This window comes from Pseudonaja textilis, chromosome 2, assembly GCF_049901715.1.
Source record: "Pseudonaja textilis isolate UNSWEBS1 chromosome 2, rPseTex1.2, whole genome shotgun sequence".
Lineage (NCBI taxonomy): Eukaryota > Metazoa > Chordata > Lepidosauria > Squamata > Elapidae > Pseudonaja > Pseudonaja textilis.
The window spans coordinates 105,130,431-105,148,907 of record NC_141991.1 but is presented as its reverse complement, the minus strand read 5'-3'; the positions used below and the strand labels follow the sequence as shown (position 1 = coordinate 105,148,907).

Here is an 18,477-nt window from a genome sequence, read left to right as displayed (position 1 = left end):
GGAAGTAGCAGAAGAAACCCAGGAGAGACAAACTACATGTGAGTATATGCAATAGCAAGTAACTATTCATAAAGGCCCTGTAAAGCATGCTGTATTATATTTTCTGGGAATAGTTAGAACCTGTTGATTTTAAGTAAATGGAAAGAATCCTTGGTAAAACAAGCCTCCACCTACAGATTCAGTCTCTGTGCCATCTGGCTTATATGTGCTATCAGGAAGAGGTGAGTGGGTGAGCTCGCTTTGTACCTGAATACCTCACTGTGGGTGGAAATATGCCAATGTTCTTGAAAGAGGCATTGTGTCCCCTGTCCTTAACAGGCTGACCCTGGATCCTACTGTACTGAAGGAGGTAGAGGTTCTGTCCAGAATGGAGGTAGGTATTTTTCAGCAGCCTTCAATATCATGGTTCTTTGGGCTTGGGGATTAACACTTTGAATTGCATCCAGAAATAAAGTGGACTTTTTGAGGCTGTCTGCATGGGTCGGAAGTTAGTGTCATTAGTGTTTCCATTCCTTCCTGAAGGAAGGGAAGTGTGTGCATGTTGGAAGACAAATAACATTCTTGTGTATTCCAGTGTGGGCTCAGCTTGCACTCTATCTTTGCTGGGTTTTGAATGGTTTAGGGCAGGGGTGGGATTCTACCAGTTCGCACCTATTCACTAGAACCGGTTGTTAACATTCTAAGCTTTTCAGTGAACCAGTTGTTAGAAGAAATTACTGGCCTAATCCTGTAAGGAAGGCAGGAAGGAAACATTCTGGAGTTGCTTACAGAAACTGTCTCTCCATTAACCCTTATTACATTCTTGGCAGGATTAGACTTCCTGTCTCAGGAACTTCTCTGGAGTTTTTTCCCCCTTCTTTGCTGGTACTTTGCTTGTGTGGAGTGACCATTCAAAGTTACAATGGCACTGAAAAAAGTAACTTATGACCATTTTTCACATTTATGACTATTGCAACATCCCCACAGTCACAAGAGGCCAGGCGAGGAGATGCGTGCCTCAGTGTGAGTGATATTGAGTTGGCCACGCCCAGCCAATAACATGAGCACCAAGCCACACCCACCCAGTCACATGACCACCACGCCATGCCCACCAACTAAGCCACGCCCACAGAACAGTTTGTTAAAAAAATTGAATCCCACCCCTGGTTTAGGGTTCAAATTCATCAATATATATATGGTATCCAGCCATTCACTTTTGCCTCAGAGCATACAGGAGATGCAGTGGAAATCCTGACCGATGTCTGGAGGCTGCGAAGAAATATGGAAGAAATATGTTTAGGTTTAATGCTAGCACAATGGAATACCATGGGTTCAAAAGCTGACTACAAGTAAAATAATTTATTAATGATTTGAGAGTATTGTGCTCCCTCAGAAAGAGTAGGCTAAAAATTGGGATACTCCTAGACTATTTTGAAGCTGTAACCAAGAAGCTTTTGTCTGTTGTGGCCATTCCTGGAATGGAAGTTGTTGGCAACAGCCACTATGTTCTTGTGACCTCACAGATGGAGCACTGTAATATACCACACGGGACCACCCTTGAAGACCATCTGGAAACTACAACTAATGCAAAATGTAGCAGCCCACACACTAACAAGGATAACGCCATGCTATCACCTAACAGTACAGCAGGGGTTTCATTATTTGCCAGTTTATTTCTGGATGCAATTCAAGGTTCTAATTGAAATCTTTGTTATTTTTTTAAGCCACTCATTCCAAATAAAAACAGCCCAACCATGGTGTGCCTCTAGAAAAGGCTTGCTAAAAATCCTTACTTCTCATGCAGTGTGGTGGAAAAAGGACCCAGAAATGGGCCTTTTCTGCTGAAGGTCTCCTCCTGTAGAATACTACATCATTCATACTCTCACACTGGTATTTGAAAAAGCTTTCAGAAAGCCTCTGGGGCCTGACACATGAGTAATGGAAGGGTGGTAATGGAGATATGTGAGACCATTATAATTATGAATTAGTTTTTATTATTCAGTTGTGGGGTCTTCTATTATTGATATTGTACTAGTACTGCTGCTTGTGAGCCTCTTAGAATTACACCCTCAGAAAAGCATAAAAAGTCAAAATAAGTAAAAATGGTTTGAATTATATTTCCCAAGGTATAAGACATATATACAAACCCATGTTTGCATTGAAAAAGCATAGGGAGCTGATGGAAAGGGCATATTCCCAGAATGAGCTATGCTCTAGAAGCCCCTAATACAAATTCAGCCTCAGCTATGCATGACCGGGTTCCTTCTCTTTCAATCTCAGCAAATCCACTGCTCCTCTAAACAGATAGATACACAGAAATAATGATTGCCATCGTCCCTCCTGATCCTTATAAAGGTAGCCCAGAAAGTATATATAGAAGGCTGAATATCACCCTATAACAGTGCATATAAACCAATGAGGTTACGGGTGGCTTCTTATGATACATTTTCTTGGTTTTGGAATGCCACTGATAATGTTAGAGAAATTGTATAGAAAAATGTAACACACTTCAATCCATCATTTCATATGACTCTGTCTGTCTGTTTATTTAAATTTATATGGAACCCATCTCCTCGATAGGGTGACTCTGGGAGGCCTACAGAACATAGAAAGATATGTGGAAAAGCAGTTAAGATTTTACATTGTTGGTTCCACTATTATTCAAAGTCACAACCAACATTGTTAACAGTGGTTTGCAAAATATTTTGAATTTGATACAGTCCAAGTTCAACATGGCTTGTTTCAATATGATTGGACATGTTCTGATGGTGTTCCAGTTTCACTGAAAATGTTCTGAGTTCAGAATAAACTGAAGAGACAATAGACCTTCAAAGGAAGATAAAAGAAAAATATAGCAAGCTTGCCACAGATTTAGTTAGCATGCTACATTCCCCAAAGTGAAGCACCTATGATTATTTAAAGAAACAAGTATACATTTTTTAAATGACCATTTCCTGATTTTCTTCATTTCACTGCACATTCGAAGAGTTACCTTAGTTTTGTTAACAGGGGGTGGGTGGCCATTATTTTCACAGCTGTAAGAGCAACAGGGTCACTTTGTTGCAGAAGATACAGGATTGTTGTTTTTCCATTAATATGACTAGTCCTAGACTGCAGATATCTGCAAGACATGTTTTGAAAAGTCCTACCATTGGGATACAAGTTATGAAATACTTATTAGAAAATTATGCTGAGTTTTGAACTGATGAAATTTAAAGCAGGGTCTTTATACCCACCTCATTCAAATTCAGCTGTGAGCTAAAATAGAAACAGTGCACATTGCAGTAAAAGAAGAACCAGGCAAAGGTCAGTTTCTGGCCATCTGTCCAGAAGAGATAGCAGTGTTATATCTGATTTATTCTGAAAAAACAGAACAGTATTCTAGATAAATAAATATATTGGCTCATGCAAATACACTTAAAATGATGGCTCGGTTTTATGGGAAGTTGCTTAAAAAAATAAATCTCTTTGAGCATGAGCAGTTTGAGGAAATGGATGGATGAATGGATGGATGAATAGATGGGGAAAGGGAGACCTACCATGGGCTGATTTCAAATATTAGGCTCCCTATTAATTGCAAATGGAATTGTAATGGATGTGCTACACTATAGTATCACTTTATGTTCTTCCTACTGTGTTGTGAAGAATCCTGAGTAAACTGAATTAATTCAGTGATTTGGGGGAGGGGGAATCTTAAATACTCCTTAATAGCCCTATATTATTTATTTTACCTTTGATTGCTTATTACTCACCATAATTTTTAAAAATGGATTATCAATATAGATGTTCAATTGAGGAGGAAAAATACGAAAGCGGTGATTAGAAATGTGTTTGTGCATGTTTTAATTAGCACCCTAGTGTTGTTGAGCTACAACACCCTTTAATTTAAGCTGGAATTCATTAATATTTGAACCTTTTTTTTTTTCAAATAACAGCCAAAACCAAGTATTTAAGCTCTAATTAAAAGACTGATTTTAAAAATGAACAGGGTTGTTCTTATGGCTTGTTAAATACAGAGCTGCTGCGGCGGAAGCATTCAAGTATGCTGGCTGAACTCCAAAGTTCTTCCTGCATGGTTGTGAGAAAAACAACCCCAAACCGCAGAGGAAGATTGGTGGAAATTGAAGGAAATAGACTCAGAAAGGCAGCTGACCTAAAAAGCACTTTTTGTGTTTGTGTTAATCCACACTAGATCAATGTGTCAGTGACATGCTGGCTCTTGTGAACTTCCACATAATCATCTCTGTTACTCTTACTCTCTATATCAGTTTGTTGACAGATAGAAGATTACTGGAAGCTAATAGTAGTGAAGTAGTTAAGAAAGAATCTGGTAGCACCTATATTTGAACAGAACAGAATAACAGAGTTGGAAAGGACTACGAAGTCTTCTACTTCAACTCCCTGCTCCAGCAGGTGACTCAATACCATTCCAGACAATTGGTTGTCCAGTCTCTTCTCAAATGCCTCCAGTGATGGAGCACCCAGAACTTCTAAAGGCAAGCTGTTCCACTGGCTAATTGTTCTCACTGTTAGGAAATTTCTCCTTAGTTCAGGGTTCTTCTTGTCAGTACATTTTCTTAAAAGCATAAACTTTCATGAGCTGAATCGCCCTTCATGACATACAGGGCGGTACTAGGTTTACATAGGGTCTAAACTGGGATGAAGTAGGGAGGATAGGGACAGGAAGACAGGCTAGTTATGCAGATGCGGGTTACATGAGAGATGTCCATTGACAATTCCATACATTCCATTTCTTTATTTATTTATTTGATTGATCGATTTTTACCTCAGTTTTATTTTTCTGCATAAATAGCTCAAGGTGGCAAACATATAGATATGTTTCCTCCTATTTTTGCCCCCACAACAACCGTATGGGAACAAGTATAAGTTTGTATGCTCAGGAACATTTACCCATAAGAAGGCAAGTGATTGGTTATTGCTTTGCTGGAACAGAAAGTGGGGAAGGCCTAAAAATTGGGGCAATTGTCCAATAAGAACAGGTAATAGACTGTGGTCTGGATAGAAGCCCTTGAAAACTATTCCCAGTGTATGTCAGGCAGGCAGTTTTTTTTTAAAAAAAAAAACATTTTAGAGTCAAACCAGCATGAGAATAGGATGAAAGCAGCTTAAGTACTAAGAATGGATAGAACAAATCTGTTTTTGCAATGAAGAAAAAGAAGGGGGAAGAAGGTAAGGTCAAAGAAAGAATGGGGAGCTTGTCTGCTCACACTGATAAATGGCAGAAGGTATAGAATGATATCTTGATTCCATTGGAGAAAGAGAAGATCCAAGGATCCAGGATCTGATCAGAATTCCTATCAGTGGACAATCAGAGAAAATGCTGCAATATTATCTTTACTGGATTGCCTTTGGAGTAATGAAGCTCGGGTTAATGGGTTCAATGGTAGAAATGCTCCCTAAAGCCAGTGGCATCTTGGTAGCACAACTGCAATAAAGACAGACAAGGAGGATGGAAATGGGAGGAACAGTTATGGCAGCTCTAAACAACATCTTTTTATTGTCACATCTTGTTGCATTCCTTATTTGTCGGGAGCTATTGCTTTTCAAGTCAAAGGAATTCAAAGAAATGGATTGGTAATGATGAAATACTATGTATTGAAATGAATTTTAAGATAAAAATTCAAAAAAAAAATTCTAGCTTTGTTTCATCCTTTAGTCAACCTACCCAGAATTTTCTATGAAGCAATTTCTAGATCCCTAATGAATTAACCCTGAATCTGTTATATAATTCATAAGAATGCCACTTGGTAGTGGTGACTTAAACTCCATGGTTGGTTATTCTTAATATCTAACTCTGTTGGGAGGAAGGCACTACATCACGTCATTTTTCTCCCTCTCTAACCTTTCAGAATCCCCAGGGAAACCCTAAGGGCATTTTTTAAAATTAGCTTCTTTAATTCTCCACCGTGGGGCTAAGGAAGAAACTCCAGAAAAGTGAATGGCCATCTTCTCTATGACAGGGGTCTCCAACCTTGTCACCTCCCACAAGTCTTCAAGTTGCCAAGGTTGGAGACCCCTGCACTATGAGGCATGCTGGCTCTTTTCGGGAAGACGGTGTACAGGGAGTTATTGGCCTCAGACTTTCAGAAGAGTGAAGCTTTATTGGAGCTCTCAAGAACTCTGCCAAAGAGTTGAGATATGGAAAGATGATTAACTTGCTCAACTGTCTTCACATTTATTAATTACAATATCCGCCACTCACATAAAGTTGGCAGAAACCAATTTCTTTTCAGCAAAATTAGATCTTGCAAAAATTTAAACATAGGAAAAGAAAATATGCTGCTTTTCCAAATAGGATCCCGCTACTCACTGCATATCCTCTACTCCTCATTCTGGCAAGACCAACCATTGCATAAAAATGCTTTTCATCATTTGCAAATTTTTGATGCTCAAAATAGCCCCTTGGTTGCCTTAGCAACTAGCATTTATTTCCCCTCCATTCCTTCTCCCCCTCCCCTTACTCTTTGCATATTGCTGCATATTTCTATCATCTCTTTCCAGGCACAGTTCATAAACACGGCTGCATAATAAAGAATGTTATCATCAGTGACTTACAGCCCAGCTGCTGCAAATAAGATATGAAGTGGCAGGGAAATACAATTTCATGCAGCTAGGACAACAGATTGATAGGGTGCCCTTCAAATTTGATGCCACTTCTTTAAGTCTGTCTAAATTAAAAAAAAAAAGTTGGTCTGCTCTCTTCCTCCCCCTTTCTTGTAGCTATGACAATAAAAGCAAAAAGATAATTCATAAGGATTTTCATTAGTTTGGAGCAACCTTGCCCTGAGATATGGACCATTCAAAGAGATGCACGTCTCTTTGCCCCTTGGCTCTGGTTCTCCAGCTCTCTATCACCCTTGAAACATCTATCCATCTAGCTTGTGGACCTTTCTAATTTAAATAGTCCTCTTTCAAATTATTATGCAGTCTCAGATTTCTTAGGATAGGCTGACCATAGACAGAGATAAAATAAAGCCTTCAGCTCCCACCTTCAGAGATTGATTTTATTCAAGAAATATGGAAGTTGGGCTTGTTTAATGGGAAGAGATCTCAGGGACCTTGTCTCCATCAAAGAAAAAAATGAGAAGAGATTGCTTTTCAAGGATCCCTGTGGCAATTGCTTGCTGATGGGCTGACCTGAGCACGATTTGGACATTGATCAGAACTGAGAAGGCACATTGCCCTGCCCTTTCATCATGAGATCAGATGACTACTAATGCCACGGAATAATGCAGCAGAACCTGCTAGCATTGAAGGCCTATCCTTAGGCCCTGCCAGAAGATAGGTTTCGCAGAAATAATTTGAAGGATCTACAGCTTACCCTTTCATTTGGAAGAAACATATTTCTAGTGCAAATCTTGCATAGCTAAGCTGATTAGCTGACCTAGAGAAGTATCAAACATGCTATCTTGCATCAAGTAGATCTGCCTGGTTGCCATTCCAGAGAGCTTCTGAAGACATCTGGAAGAGCCAGCATATAAATGCAAAGAAGTGTAAGGCTCACAGTAAAAAAGTTTTGGTGCTAGTACATATTCAAGGTCAAAAGCCAAGGGAAAAATCACATGCTAGAATTCTTAAGCACCAGAGCTGTTACACTGAATTGAATTGAATTCTTTATTGTCGTTGTATGTATATATACAGTATACATACAACGAAATTCACATAACACCCAAAGACTAGACCCAACATGCACACACACATGATAATCCCCAAACACACCCCACCCACCAAAATTCTCCACCTCAACACACACACACACACACACACACACACACACACACACACACCAATCCCCAAACACCCCCACCTGTCAAAATCCCCTCCTCCTAAAAATACACAAGCATCCACACAACAGACAAAGTAATACCGTCCAACAGCTCACTGATGGTGATCCTTAAGTTCATTGTTAAGTGCAATTACAGCACCGGGATAAAAACTGTTCAGAAAACATGTGGTCCAAGTTTTATATGACTGAGGCCCAGGAGCCGAAAGGGCAGAGATTAATCTAGTAAACAGCAGATCCACCACTGAATTGTTAGAGCTCCATTCAAACCTTCGTTGCAAGTTTTCAGAGAAGCCTTTAGAGGTTCTTACTTACCTTTAATTCAACAGGTTTACTCACAAGGAGCATTACTGATGGCTATTAAGCTGGCTTTTCAATGTCTGGCACTTAGCTGAACCTGATGTCTATGGGCATGTTTACATTTAAGCTGCTCCTGTCCTTAACTCATTATGGCTGAACTCTAAAATATCTTTCAAAAATCCTTTGATACTTGACACTTTGACAACTCCATGCAACGTGTATCCAGTCTCGACTTCTGGCTGCCATCCCATCTTTCCGTTGTAGGAAATCAGTGACCAAGCTCTTCCTTTTCTGAGGACAAATCTTCTCAGATATATGTGTGTGATTCTGTCTCTCTCTGTGTTTGCGTTCTGAGTGTTTATATATATATATATATATATATATATATATATATATATATATATATATATATATATATATATATATATATATATATATATATATATATATATATGGATCTGTTGTTGGTTTCTCACGTAAGATTCGAGTATCTAGGCAACATTTCGATGAAGTCTCATTCATCATCTTCAGGCTTCTGTCTTCGGCTCTTGCTTCTCAGAGTGATGTGAGATTGCAGAGAAGCAAGAGCCAAAGACAGAAGCCTGAAGATGATGAATGAGACTTCATCGAAACGTTGCCTAGATACTTCGAATCTTACGTGGGAGAAAACCCGAACAACCAAAGATCCACATACAAATACCCGCGAGAACCTTTTATATATATAAAAGCCCTCACCAACAAACGAGTCCCAGCCACGTAAACCAACACCAGACCCAAAACAACATGGGACACCATTGCCAATCCCCCTCATCAGACCCAGGCCCAAGCCCATCCTATAAATGAAGCACAACCACCATCCAGAAAACAGACCATGGCTGCTTCACCAGCTGTCGCATCCCCCCAACCCCAAAACCAAACAAGCTGACACATGCCAAGAACACAAACCCAGACCCCAAACTCGAAGCCAGACTAAAACCCAGAATGCTATATCACGGCCACCTGCTCAGGCTATCACATCAGAAAATTCAGGAAATTACACCACAAGAACTCAAGAAGTTGCAACACAGCAAATGACCCAGGATATCACAGCACAAGACCAAGGATACCACAGCAATAAGTCTCACAAGGTCATCACATAACCCATTACCCAAGCCGTTACTACACAGGAGGCTAATGGAAAAGAGATCAAAACACAAACGACCCAGGAGATTACAACGCAGGACCCAGGATACCACAACAAAAGAACTCGCAAGCCCATCACACAACCCATTACCCAAGCCATTAAAACATGGGAGGCTAATGGAAAGATCTCTACAAAACAAACGACCCAGGAGATTACAGCACAAGATCCAGGATATCTCCACAACAAAACTCACAAGGCCATCACACAGCCCATTATACCAACATCAACTCCATCAAGAGGCAACAGTGCAGCCAACCAGCCCAGCACACCAGCCCGCACCACCAGTATTTATAGAGAGATGGCGGCTCCGATCACAAACTGCTTGCACTGGCATGAAGCCAAAAGCACCAGCCTGAGGATGGTGAGTGAGACCTCGCCAAAATGTTGCCAAGATACTCTTAATCTTACACAGGAAAAGACCCAAACACACCTAGACCTACATATATATAGAGAGAGGCAACTATAATGATGTAGGAAAATACCTGAACAAAGCTGAATACCATACATGTAAGTACCCACAAAAACTTAAGAAAACAGATAAATGTATGTATGTATGTATATCTGTTTTCTTAAGTTTTCACGGATATTTATATGTATGGTATTCAGCTTTGCCTGTGTATTTTCCCACGTCATTATAGTTGTGCTTTTAAAGTTGTAGCAATGTTTCGGCAACTATAATGATGTAGGAAAATACCTGAACAAAGCTGAATACCATACATGTAAGTACCCACGAAAACTTAAGAAAACAGATATATGTATGCATGTATGTATGTATGTATGTATGTATGTATGTATATCTGTTTTCTTAAGTTTTCATGGATATTTATATGTATGGTATTCAGCTTTGCTTGTGTATTTTCCCACGTCATTATAGTTGTGCTTTTAAAGTTGTAGCAACGTTTCGGCAGAATCTCATCTGCCATCATCAGGCTTCTGTATAGTGTTCGTTTGTGAGCCAGACTTTCCCAGCCTTTTCTGTTTTAAATTTGGTGCTAGCCTACTGCTGTGCCAGAATGGTTTTTTCTTCGTCCTGATTGGTTGGGAGTCTTGATCTGTGTTTATTGGTCTTGGAGTTTGCTGTGTTCTGCTTGATTGGTGTTTCTAATATCTTCTGTCTGTTTTGTAGCATTTTTTTTGTCTTGATTGGCTGGCAACATTGTGTTTCCTGTATTGGAGACTTTTAGTGCAGCTTGGCTCCTTGTAAACGGACGGCTATCATTTATTAGGAAGCTAGGTTTCATCTGGGTGCCTGGTTGTGGTGTGTTTGAGCTGGGGGTATCGGGGGGGGGGCGGTCTGTTTGTGCCCAAGTGTGAGATTCTGCCAAAACATTGCTACAACTTTAAAAGCACAACTATAGTGATGTGGGAAAATACCCGAACAGAGCTGAATACTCTCTCCCCCACTCTCTCTCCCTCCCTCCCTCCCTCCCTCCCCCCCTCTCTCTGTATGTATGTGTGTGTGTGTGTGTGTGTGTGTGTGTGTATATATATATATATATATGGGAGAGGGGGGAAAATTCAGTTTATGTTGTTAGCTATTAGTTATCATAAACACCAAAACATATGTATCTATATCTCTACATTTATATCTCTCTTTGGATCAGACTCATTTAAAAGTGTTGGAAATTGCTCTATCTGAAAAACACAACAACAAAGATCTTATCTAGCTGTTAGGAATAGATTTATATAAATTTGACCACCATTTCTTAGTTGCATTATTATTTTTCCTCCAAACATATTAACTTTGTCTATATAGAAATCTCTTTGACCTTCTCAATACTTTGGTTTAAGTTTGAAGTTCAGCAATCCATTGTTTAATTGTTTTTCCAGTCATTCCTAGTAGAAACCTTTCATTTTTTAGCATCCAAATAACCTATAGGCTATTTGGGAGCTTGGGGAGAGACACATTTTCTACATCAAAAATGATAAAATGGTGTGCTACTAGTGCTTCTTTCTTCTCTTCTCTTCTCTTCTCTTCTCTTCTCTTCTCTTCTCTTCTCTTCTCTTCTCTTTCTCTTCTCTTCTCTTCTCTTCTCTTCTCTCTCTCTCTCTCTCTCACACACCCTCTTTTAAGGCATAAGGGAAAGTAAAAAAGCTCAGGGAAATAAATTTAGTATTTAGGTAGCCCTGGAGGCTATTATGGACTATGGTAAACATTGACTTAGTTGAAAAGATGTTTTGACCTCTTCAAAGTCAATGAACAGTTAGCCTACCATAAACTGATGAATGGCATTCACAATGGACAAGCCCACTTGGGTTGACATAATATGGGAAAGTATACTTTAAAAGAGAAGAGCAGGAGCTGTGAAACAAATGGTCTTGCCTACTTAAAAAGTAACTCCAAGTAGTTTAACCAATTATCCAAAATAGAGTTTTCAAATGATTTAATTCCATGCTTTAAACACATTCAAGATGGGGTCAGAAAAGACATAAGTGGAAAGACTGTGATAGGAAGGTCTTTCCTGGTTATGATGGCCACAGGTGTATTCAGCAGGTTCTGACCAGTTCTGGCGAACCAGTAGTGGAAATTTTGAGTAGTTCGGCAAATACCACCTCTGACTGAAGATTTTACAGTATCCTTTCTCTGCCATCCCCACCAAGCCATGACCACAGAACTGTACTAAAAAAATCTGAATCCCACCACTGAGCAGTATATATTCATTGATAGCTCCTTCCCTTAAGGGATAATTGAGAAGGCTCAATTATACATACAGAACAACTAATCCAGCTCTTCTATTTATTTGAATGGCAAAATTATATATTTTTTTGCCTGACCCTTAAAAAAGGAAGCGAATCCCCCAGACATTTTATTCTATAAATGTCCCCCTAATATGCAATCTCTAAAAGTACATCTCCTCCCTCCCTCCTGCTAAATCTTTAAGTTTTACTCATATCTAAAGCATCAGTAGACCTCCGGCTATGATTGTCTGCCATAATCAAGAAGAACATTAAGACAAGTGAATGGTGCTGAAAAATGACATCTTCTCTCTTTCTTCCCCACCTTTGCTCCACATCCCATTTTTGTCACTACAGGTCATACGCCTGCTCCCTACTTTATAGTGAAGTGATAAATGCATCAATGAACAGATTACTGGAGGCCATTTCAATCTGGAAACAGAAAACCACACTTAATAATTGCCAGTTTTTATCCTGAAGAAAACTAAAATACCTATAGCCTGAATTTGTCTCTTTTCTCTTTGTGTTTTCAGAAGTGATTGATAACAAAAAAGAGTCCACCTGAGAGCTCAAGGGAAGTTCAAGATGAAATTGTTTTTCCCTGCTTTTCAGGAGCAAGAGGACTATTTGCATGAGATGAAGTTACCCCATAAATGACCATGACCTCATCTTGTTTTCAGTGTGAGATAGATGATAGATAGATAAATAGATAGATATGATGGATAAAAGAGAGAAATGGAGAGAGAGACAGAGACAGAGACAGAGCAAGTGAGAGAGAGATTTGTGAGTTTCCTGCTAAAATGTTTCCTACAAGAATGTCAAACAGAAGACCAAGGACATCGTATTATTTAGAGAATATTCATTATGTCCTACGTTACTGTTCATTTACCTCACACAAATTATTGAGTTATCTGTAATTATAGGATGCAATGACTAATAGTTGACATTCATTGCTGTTTTTGCACACAGAACTGTATGTGTGACATACAGGTATCCCAAAGGTTCTTTTTTCAAAAGGCACCTGTATTTTCTTTATTTTTACTGGAAGATGTTTTGCTTCTCATCCAAGAAGCTTCTTCAGTTCTGTCTTCAAGAAAAACGTCTTCCAGGAAAAACCAAGAAAGTCCAGTAGCCTTTTGAAGAAGCACATTTGACATGGATGATTGAGACTCTCCATAGACAGACAGACCGGTATGCATAAATTCTTTATATTTTTGTTAAATTTCAGGAAAGCTTCAGAACAAACCCATTGCTTGCTATATCTTTATTGCTGTACTTTTTGTTTCTATGCAACTTTATTAGTTGGAAAACTTACCAAGACATGTAAAAAGAGCCTGACTGGGAATAAATTTGATGATGCCAGCCTATCTCTTCTATAATTCTGTTGCCCATATAAGCCATTTTTTGTGGAGAACAGGAAATTAGGACAATGAGAATATGTCACCAAGGTACTTTTTTTAGAGCAAAGCCATGGGGTAAAGATATAATTGGGAGTCTAGATTCAGGAAATGACCAAATATCTTTCTACAACTTCACAGTATACATAAAAGAAATATTCTACATGAATCTTCTTTAGTGACATGTGAAGCATTCATAAAATACAGCCTTGTGGAGCAACTTGTAGACCTTTAGAACACCATATATGGAAGCTGGACTGCATTGATTGATTAAGCCTCATTTCTTTCGAAAGTATAAATGAATTTTATATTCTTACTGCCTTGAAATCTGTCAGAGCGCAGCATTCAAGATTAAATAGACTCTATTTGCTTTGTCTACTGAGAATCGAGTATCAATTTCATAGGCTGCATTTGATTACAGTAGTGTTATTATGTTTGACCTAGAAAAGATTGTATCCAACCACTTATTTCTAGTATTTTGATATGCCACCTTGGCAATGGATGGCAGTTTCTGTCCTGTCAGTGGCTAACCAAAAGTATCAATTTCACATGAAAAATATCTAACATCAAATGTTAAATTTTAATATAACTCTAATGACCTTAAAGTGAAAAAAAATATTTTATTTCAGATGTGAGCAAATATCATTTATCCTCACTTGCAATGAGATACAGACTTTGGTTGTGAATATTGATTATAAAGGAACCTGGACTAATAACTTCTTACTTGAAAATAGACCTTCAAACATAGTATTAAAAAACAGCCACAAATATGTGACTGGCATGCACACATGATTCTGATTTAAACAACATGACTGAGACTTAAATCAGATTTAAATCGGACTGAGAGAAGATGTTTTCCCAAACAACAAAGGCAACAGCAAACCTATCCATTATGAGGGTTAAGAATTGGCAGTAAGGAGCTATGGAGAATCAGAAGACAAGAGTATTTAGCAATAGCAATAGCACTTAGACTTATATAATGCTCCATAGTGCTTTACAGTATTCTCCAAGAGGTTTACAGAATTAGCATATTGCCCCCATGATCTGGGTCTGCATTTTACTGACCTTGGATGGATGGAAGGCTGAGTCAACCTTGAATCTGTGAAAATCAAACTGCTGGCAATTGGCAGAATTATTGCAGTTAGCCTGCCATACTGAATTCTAACCACTGCACCACCATAGCAATTTCATTTGCTTTGCTTTCCACACCCTCTATAGTTGCCCATAAAAGTATCTTCTGCACATTCCAGTGGTTCAATGTTTACCTTTGCAAGGTAAGGTTTATGTTCAAAGGAACCAGCAGCAGTGAACACTTAGCATATATAAAACAGGCTAACAGACATAGTTTTGTACATAGCTATTGTATGATCCTACAATTTTGCAACATCTCAAGGATAGCCGGCCAACTGATTTATTGCACATAGAAAACCACCTCTAGGCAAGTTATTAATTCGGGGTTGATTGCATATCAAAACTTGTAAGATTTGTTTATTTATTTATTTATTTATTTATATTTGATTTGTCAATCACTTACAAGATAACAGGTATAAGTATAAACAGAGTTATGAATACATGAGTTAGGATGTTGTTAGTAATGATAGTCACCTAACAGTTGGGTTGGAAATATATAAACCAGGATAGTAATTTAATACTGTATCTTTAAGAGAATGCTGTAATTGTGATTGGCTGAGGTTCCTCCAATGGCCATAAGATGGAGCCAGAAACCTGGTTTCTTCTTCTTGCATTTCCTGTTTTGCTGTATTGCCTGATCGTTGTTCTACATGGGTTCCTGTGAATCTTGCAACTGTTAGGAAACTCCGTTTACTGAACTCTGTTTATAATACTTAATTTCATTTTTGGATTATTCCTGGACTGATACTAACTGCTTTAACTGTGTATGCTTTGGACTGTTTGTTAAACTTTGTTTACCTGTTTACTGGAAGTAAAACCTACATGTATCTGTATGCTGGTTGTGTGTTATTCAACATGACTCTCACTACGTTTTCCTGAGTGCACTCATTCTTTTAACTCAACAGATATGTATAAGAAAAATAAAAAGAAACAAGAGGACAGGGACGGTAGGCATGATTGGTGCGCTTATGCATGCTACAGGCCTCTTAGGAAAGGGGTGAGGTCAATAGTACATAGTCTAAGGTTAAAGTTTTTGGGGTTTGGGGAAGAAACCACAGAGTCAGGTAGAGTATTACAAACATTGACCACTCTGTTGCTGAAATCGTATTTTCTGCAATCAATTTTGTGTGGTCTTGTATTGTTGTGGTTGAAGCTGAAGTATTCATTTACAGGTAGGACATTGCAATGTATGATTTTATATACTATATTTAGATCAGACCGAAGGCGGCATAGTTCTAGGTTTTCAAGGTCTAGAGTTTCAAGTCTGGCATAAGGTATTCTGCAATGAGTAGAGAAGCAGAGAACTCTTCTTGTGAAATATTTTTGGACTTTCTCAACTGTGTTAATATCAGATACATGATCTGGGTTCCAGACTGATGAGCTGTATTCAAGTATAGGTCTAGCAAATGCTTTGTATGCTCTAGTTAGTAGTGTGATATTACCAGAGAAAAAGCTACATAGGATTAGGTTAACAATTCTTAATGCCTTTTTGACTATGATGGTTCTGTGATAGGTGAAAGACTCTAAATACTCAAAAAACACCAAAGTTTTTTAAATGTTTAATTTAAAATTGTTTAATTTTCCCTCCAAGGCTAGAGACAGAGGCTATAGGATGAATTGGTTCCCATTGCCAAGCTTGAAGACAGCTCTTTGAACCTGGAAAGCAGATTGATTTTCCTGTCCCATTTCCCTGCTAGCAAACCAGAAGTACCTCTGCCTAATAAGCGGAAACCTGGAACTCTAGAGAACTCCTTAAAGGGGTATATAAAGAACCTGGGGGTGAATCCCTTCAGTTTTCCATTGTAGTAACAAATCTAGCTCTTGAATAAGCTAGTCATTGAAATGTCTTGAAGCTGCCTGGAGTTCTGGAGCAGTATGGCAGACTGAAACCAATTCTGCTTTTGCAGAGTTCACCAATGTGGCTGAAACAAAAGCCAGTGAAAGGATCAGTTCCTTGGAACTCCTTGGAACAGAAGACAAAAATCACCATGTTTGATTCCATAAAGATTATTTTTTGCAAAAGGATTGAAAACCAGGGGACCTGACACCTGAAAGATTTGTTGAGTGCTGGAATATCCATCTTGCTTAAGTTGCTCTTGATATCTTTCCAAGAAACACTGATACCCAAAGACAAGCTGTAATACACCAGCAGATTTTCCCTGCACCCTGGAAGAAAGGATCTTTAAGTGAGTTTCAGGATGAATAAGAGATGCTTTTAAAACAGCAAAAGGAGGACTAGAATGTAGATTTTTGATAGTTAAGGGGACGGCTAGATGGACTTGAAAAACTATGTTTAAAAATGGATAAAATGATATAAGAGATCTTGGAAATGAACAGTAAGAAATCCTCCTGTGGAAGGTTTTGTTGATTGAAAAATAAGCAGATAATAAGAGGGGATAGAGGGAACCAGAGAGAACAAAGGGTTGTTCTTAAAGAAGAATAGGTCAATTAGTACAACAAAGCAACACTATTTGGCTAAAGAAGAAATTAACGATTTACTCAGTTACAATATTAGAGCAGAGTGACAATATAGCAGAGGATACAGAAGAACAACAGATGTGGATGAAACAGACTGAGACTGTTCTGACTGTGGATCTGAAGTTTAAATATATACTGGATTATAACAGTAATATGGAAAAGACATTGTGGATCTGAAAATGGATTTAAAAATGCTAGAATATAAGATGATATGGGAAATGATGCCAATTGATGTCATAATAATCAAAGTCTATTTGATTATTTATTTGATTATTTGACAAATAGTAAATCAGAAGCATGACTTGGAAAGACTTCTTACTTTGGATTTGCAAAAGGAATCAAGGAAACTGTGAAGGGACAAAAAAAGAATTGTTCAAGCTGTTTCTGGAAGGAGAGAAAGAGAAAATGATAAGAGGTCAACTTGTGAGGCAGTATTTAATTTAATATTTCTGGCAGCTCTTAATGGAAATTTGCTGATTAGCATTGAATCATATGCTGTATATCTTGTAACTTGACTATTCATAATGGATGACATATGAGAAGAAAATATTGTTTTAATGGAAGTACTTAAGATGGTGTTAAGTTAGCCAAATTGTTTACACACAATTTAATATTTGGATGTTTGGGTTTCTCTGTTAATGGATGAGAAAATGAGCTCTTGTCTACCATAGAATGGCTTATCTGCTTGTCAGTTGGTCACCATGCTTTATGAGAAAACAATCCAATGCTATTTATCTTTATCATGGGTTATAAACTGAACAAGTAGTTATTACTGAAATACTAGTGTAAAGAACCAGCCTAACACCTGAAGATATGAGAAAGGTTTATTTCTTCATGTACATGAGCCAGGGGATAGGGTAAATAAATATTACTATCTTTGTTTTCATTAAACACCACCAATGTTACTTTTCTTTATAAAAATCCAAACCATATTTTTGGTCCTTATTTCCGCATAAAACTTTCCCTAATTTATACAAACTAACTCCATAAGTTACTTGCTTCCCAGATGGATATTGTATCTTGATGACCTTTCAGAAACCAATGACTGATTTTCTGTTGCTATCTATAATTGGAAAAACACTGGCGATAAGAAACTGTATATAAGAAAGTCAATCAAGAATATCAAGCAGTAGAAAAAGGGAAGATGATGTGAAAAAACACCCTACCTGATGTGTATGTACAGAAGGCAGAGTTAAATTTCTATTTCCTTTATAAAGAAATATTCAGACAATTTACTGGTCCTGCCACCCACAATTAAAATTATCGGGCCACTGAAAGGCAGAGATGGAAACAGGCCCTGGAAGGAAACTGCCTGTAGCTAACTGCAGAACCTTTCAAGCAGATCATTTTCTTCTTTGTTGCAATTCATCTATTGTCCTGATCAAATGAGCAGCAGCAACTATAAATTCCCTGCCATTCTTGTCAGTCCTTTGCTCCTGAATTGACTGGAAAACAAGAGAATCTTACTGGATACAGGATGCTGTCCAAACTACTGTATATAGTTGTATAGCTTGTTCACCCTAGTATTG

General features: G+C 38.2%; 1 protein-coding gene across 3 annotated transcripts in view; it reads right to left on the bottom strand.

Moving 5' to 3' along the window:
* The window catches only part of LOC148126992 (uncharacterized), a 231,928-nt gene that overhangs the window by 176,554 nt on the left and 36,897 nt on the right, over window positions 1-18,477 (bottom strand). The gene's annotated exons all lie outside the window — the stretch shown is intronic.